This window comes from Tachyglossus aculeatus, chromosome 7, assembly GCF_015852505.1.
Source record: "Tachyglossus aculeatus isolate mTacAcu1 chromosome 7, mTacAcu1.pri, whole genome shotgun sequence".
Lineage (NCBI taxonomy): Eukaryota > Metazoa > Chordata > Mammalia > Monotremata > Tachyglossidae > Tachyglossus > Tachyglossus aculeatus.
Window position 1 is genome coordinate 12,631,335 of NC_052072.1, and position 6,007 is coordinate 12,637,341.

A 6,007-nucleotide genomic window follows, 5' to 3' on the forward strand; every position below is an offset into this window, starting at 1 on the left:
AAAGTTCAGTCCACATCTCCCCGCTCAAGAACCTCCAGTGGTTGCCCATCCACAGGGATGGCATCTATGTATATATGTTTGTACATATTTATTACTCTATTTATTTTACTTGGACATATCTATTCTATTTATTTTATTTTGGTAGTATGTCTGGTTTTGTTCTCTGTCTCCCCCTTTTAGACTGTGAGCCCACTGTTGCGTAGGGACTGTCTCTATATGTTGCCAATTTGTACTTCCCAAGCGCTTAGTACAGTGCTCTGCACATAGTAAGCGCTCAATAAATACGATTGATGATGATGATGATGATGGCATCAAACAGAAACTCCTTACCAGTGGCTTTAAAGCACTCAATCAGCTCATCCCTTTCCTACCTTATCTCCCTGAATTCTTACTCCAGCCCAACCCACACACTTCGCACCTCTAGCACTAATTTGCTCACTGGGCCTCCATCCTATCCATCTCTCCATAAACCCCTTTTTCATGTCCCCACCCTCTGACTTGGAATTCCCTCCATACATGGAGGGAATATATGGAAAAATATTTATTTTATTTTGTTAGTATGTTTTTTTTTTGTTTTTTTTTTCTCTGTCTCCCCCTTTTAGACTGTAAGCCCAATGTCGGGTAGGGACTGTCTCTATATGTTGCCAATTTGTACTTCCCAAGCGCTTAGTACAGTGCTCTGCACATAGTAAGCGCTCAATAAATGTGATTGATTGATTGATTGATTGATATGGCAGACCACCATTCTCCCCACCTTCAAGCTCACTGTGGGAAGGGAATGTGCTTACCAACTGTTACATCATACTCTCCCAAGCTCTTAATACAGAGCTCTGAATACAGTAAGCACTTAATAAATAATAATAATAATAATGCCATTTATTAAGCGCTTGCTATGTGCAAAGCACTGTTCTAAGCGCTGGGGAGGTTACAAGGTGATCAGGTTGTCCCACGGGGGGCTCACAGTCTAAATCCCCATTTTACATCATCATCATCATCAATCGTATTTATTGAGCGCTTACTATGTGCAGAGCACTGTACTAAGCGCTTGGGAAGTACAAATTGGCAACATATAGAGACAGTCCCTACCCGACAGTGGGCTCACAGTCTAAAAGATGAGGGAATTGAGGCACAGAGAAGTGAAGTGACTTACCCAAAGTCACACAGCTGAGAAGCGGCGGAGCCGGGATAAATAAATAATAATGATGGCATTTGTTAAGCGCTTACTATGTGTCAGGCACTGTTCTAAGCGCTGGGGAAGATACAAGGTAATCAGGTCATCCCACCTGGGGCTCATCAATCAATCAATCGTATTTATTGAGCGCTTACTGTGTGCAGAGCACTGTACTAAGCGCTTGGGAAGTACAAGTTGGCAACATCTAGAGACAGTCCCTACCCAACAGTGGGCTCACAGTCTAAAAGGGCTCACCGTCTTAATCCCCATTTTACAGATGAAGGAACTGAGGCACAGGGAAGTTAAGTGACTTGTTCGAGGTCACACAGCAGAGAAGCGGCGGAGGCGGCATTAGAACCCATGACCTCCAACTCCCAAGCCCAGGCTCTTTCCACTAAGCCACACTGCTTCTACAGTTGATTGACTGATTCAAAGTCTTACTAAAATCACATCTCCAAGAGGCCTCCCCAAATTAAGCCTTCTCCATTGTCTACCCTTTAAACACTCAATATTCACCCCATCCTCAGCCCCACAGCATCTACGTACATATTTGTAATATATATTAATATCTGTTTCCCCCTCTTGACTGTTAGCTCCCTGTGGGCAGAGCACATTATCTACCAACTCTTTTGTATTGTACCCTCCTAAGGTACAGCACACAGTAAGCACTCAAAAGTACCATTGATTAATACAATTGATTGATCGATCCTTTATCATGAGACTCTCTATATTCCATTAGATCTCTGCTCAGTTTATAAATTGGAGCCCCGGTAGCTTTTCAATTTTTTTTTTCTTACTGCTGCCTCTTGTTGCCTAACTGCTCCTGTGTCCTTTTAGAATTTCAACAATGACAGTAAATTTGGAACATTCATGCCATCAAAAATCCTATCATTCATAAATATATACAAATTGTTCTACCAAAAACCGTCTCTTTCTCTAACCTAAAAATTGGATTTAGGTAATGACTGTTCAAAAGTGATTTGCCCAAGGATCCGACTGCACTGGTCATTAGTGGAACAAATCTGCATAATTAGTCTTAGGTTCTATTTACTGCAGTTAAAAGGAAACCTGCATCTCAAGATAAAAACTATTATTTATGTCATGCTCGCTATTGATTTTTCAACTGATACTTTAGTTAACTCCACAGGGATACTCCACCTCACATAATCCTAATGCATCCTACAGTACATTCAATTTACATCTCATTAAGTTGAAGCACATGAGAAGGAAATGTACACAGCTATATGAAGGGACAGTAATTATTCGGGAATTAAAGCCGTACAAGCCAGACTGGACCAAAAAAGGCCACTTGTGTCCAAGCCATCCAAATTATTCTTTTTATATCATTTGCTAAGCACTTATTGCATGGCAGCTACTAAGCTAATCAGGTTGGGCACAGTCCATTGTCCTACATGGGGCTGTCTTAATCCCCATTTTATAGATGAGGTAACTGAGGCATAGAAAAGTTAAATTACTTGCCCACGGTCACACGGCAGACAAACGGCAAGGCAGGATTAGAACCCAGGTCCTCTGACTCCCAAGCCCGTGCTTTAACCACCAGGCCATGCTGCCTCATCATCTTAATAATAATTATGGCATCATCATCATCATCATCATCAATCGTATTTATTGAGCGCTTACTATGTGCAGAGCACTGTACTAAGCACTTGGGAAGTACAAATTGGCAACATATAGAGACAGTCCCTACCCAACAGTGGGCTCACAGTCTAAAAGGGGGAGACAGAGAACAAAACCAAACATACTAACAAAATAAAATAAATAGAATAGATATGTACAAATAAATTAGAGTAAAAAAAATATGTACAAACATATATACATATATACAGGTGCTGTGGGGAAGGGAGGGAGGTAAGATGGGGGGATGGAGAGGGGAACGAGGGGGAGAGGAAAGAAGGGGGCATCATCAGTACTTACTGAGTGTCTACTGGTACAGAGCATTGAATTAGACACTTGACTCCAAAGCCCGGGCTCTTTACACTGAGCCACGCCGCTTCTCCAAAGATTAATGAGAGGAGGTCGCAGAAACGAATGGGGGGTGTCGGGGGAGGCTCAGAGCTGCTGGTGTCTTGGGGTCGAGGACTGGGGAATAAGAAAACTTCACCTCGAATATCCAGAAACCCGGCGGTGGGGGTTGGGGGCTCAATAGGGCCTGCAGGGGGTTGAGCAAGATTTTGCAGGAGGGAGGGCAATAAGGATCCCATGCTGGGGTATGTCGTATTGGGACTTCTGGCTTGCTGGTGACTAGAGTTGGCTATTCATGTTTAATAAGGCCAGGCTGGACTTTCCTGAGACCCTGGGAAACGGGCCTCAGCTGGCCTGTAACAGAAGATGCTCCACCCCTTCTGGAGGTCTACATTCGCCCTCCAGAAACTATCAGTCCTCCGATGGTATTAAGCACTTCCTTTGTGCAGAACACTGAAGTGAGACTTTGGGAAAGTACAATATGATAAGAGTTGATAGACACAATTCCCGCCCACAGTGAGCTAGTGGGGTTTTTGATTCCATGTAAGGGAATAAGTGTTTTCGATACGCATTCCCGTCGCCTGCTCTTCCCCTAGACAAGCTCCTCCAGCCCCATCATCGCTGCAAAAATCTCATTGGTTCTCCATATTGGGTTGCTTGTTAAGGTTTGAATAATTTGAGGAGCAGAGCCTCTGAGTTTGAACACAGCAATAGGGATTGCTAGTGTTTTAGATCCCTTATACGTTTAGCAAGCCAAAGAACAGCTCTAGGGTCATTACAGCCAATTTAACCCCTCCATGTCCCCTGAGCCCTCGGGTACTCAGACCCCACCCCAATGGCATTTATGTCCATTAAGCGTTTAGAACAGTGCTTAGTAAGTGTTCAATAAATACGATTAATAATAATGTCCATACCTTAAACTCTGTCACTTTCCCCTACCTGTGTTTGATTTTATTGTTTGTCTCCCTCACCAGACCACAGGCCTGGGTGTCAGAGGACCCCACTCCTGGCTCTGCCGCTTCTGTGCTGTGTGACCTTGGGCAAGTCACTTAACTTTTCTTTGCCTCAGTTCCCTCATCTGCAAAATGAGGATTCAATACCTGTTCTCCCTCCTACTTAGTCTGTGAGTCCCATGTTGGACCTGCTTATCTTGTATCTACCTCAGTGTTTAGTACAGCGGTTGGCACATAGTAAGCACTTAAATACAACCATTATTAGTAGTAGTAGGGATCTTGTCTACTACCTTCCAAAGTGCTTAAGACAGTATTCAGCACAGAGTGAGTGCGTAATAAATATTAATGATTGATTGTGCTGCATCAAGCCCAACTAGGAGTTAGACATTATACAATAAGTATGAAAACCCAAGTGTTAATCTACTAATCACACAAGGTTGATGTCCTCAAAGAGTTAGATGATTAAATTAATGCACAAAGTCCGAAGCAATCATAACCTCCGGTTGTTTTTCAACATAATTGAAGAGCTGTCATTTCTACTTCCATACTCATTACGGATAATGTATCTGCACAACTGAACTCATTTAGTATTTTAATATTTTAACCTCAAAACCATTTCACTCGAGACCTGATAACCATTCCTACCTTCTCTTAGACCTTAGGCCCTTAGACCTTCTCTAGGTGGAGAAACACTCCCCTAATTTTTAGGATGTCAGCATAGGAGCTTGCTTTCTTCCTTCCAGTTTTAACAGACAACTCTAATTCTAGCCTGACAAAATTCCTTAATTCTCGGATGTTGGTATATTCATTAACTCTGCCTCTTTTTTGAACTCCTGTGACTTTCTATCTCCTTTAGTCAGTGGGAAGAGCACGGGCTTTAGAGTCAGAGGTCATGGGTTCAAATCCCAGCTCCGCCAACTGTCAGCTATGTGACTTTGGGCAAGTCACTTCACTTCTCCATGCCTCAGTTACCTCATCTGTAAAATGAGGATTAAAACTGTGAGCCCCCCGTGGGACAACCTGATCACCTTGTAACCTCCCCAGCGCTTAGAACAGTGCTCTGCACATAATAAGCGCTTAACAAATACCATCATTATTATTATTATCCTTGGAAGTTGGCTTTGTGCATCCTAGTGTTGGTCTACCTCTGTTCAACTAAACACCTTCCCTACAACGTCTCTCCTATCTCCTTTAGCAATGCGGACTTTTCCAAGGCTTGGACAGTTAACCAGTTCCCCTACAACATAACACGTTCCTGAGGAAATAAGAGATTGTCGGTGTTACTCTGCAAACCATATGGGCTCAAATAAATCATGAGGCGACCTTCCCTCCCTTCATCCCTCCCTTTGAAATAGCATCTTCTCTGACATTCAGGAACACACATTTGACTGCTCCATGCATCTAACTTGGATTTGCCCTGCAAGACAGGTATTCATTTGAGCCTAGGGTGACTTTCCTTTGAAAAAAGTGTGCAGCTTTTTCCACTGAACAGTTGATCTTACACACGATACAGTAATACATGGCACACACATTAACCCTCGTGAAGTTTTCCATTTTGTCGATGAGCTGTTTAGGGCAGGTGGGGGTCGGTCACTGTCAAGGGTCAGATTCATTATCTCATCTGGAGTGGCCTAGGAGGCCCATTTTCCTACCCTGCTCCAGCCTGACATACAGAACGCATTGACTTTCTCTCACAAATGGCAACTGACCGCCTCCTGGACACTCAATACCAGCCTTAAAATAAAAATCAGCCATCATCATCACCCTCGATAGCATTTATTGAGTGCATCCTCCATGCAGAGCGCCAAACTAAAACTTGGTAGAGAACAACAAAGTTAGAAGACATGACCTCTGCCGTCTAGGGGCTTACAGTGTTCCTCGGATTTTGTCTGCAGTCTTA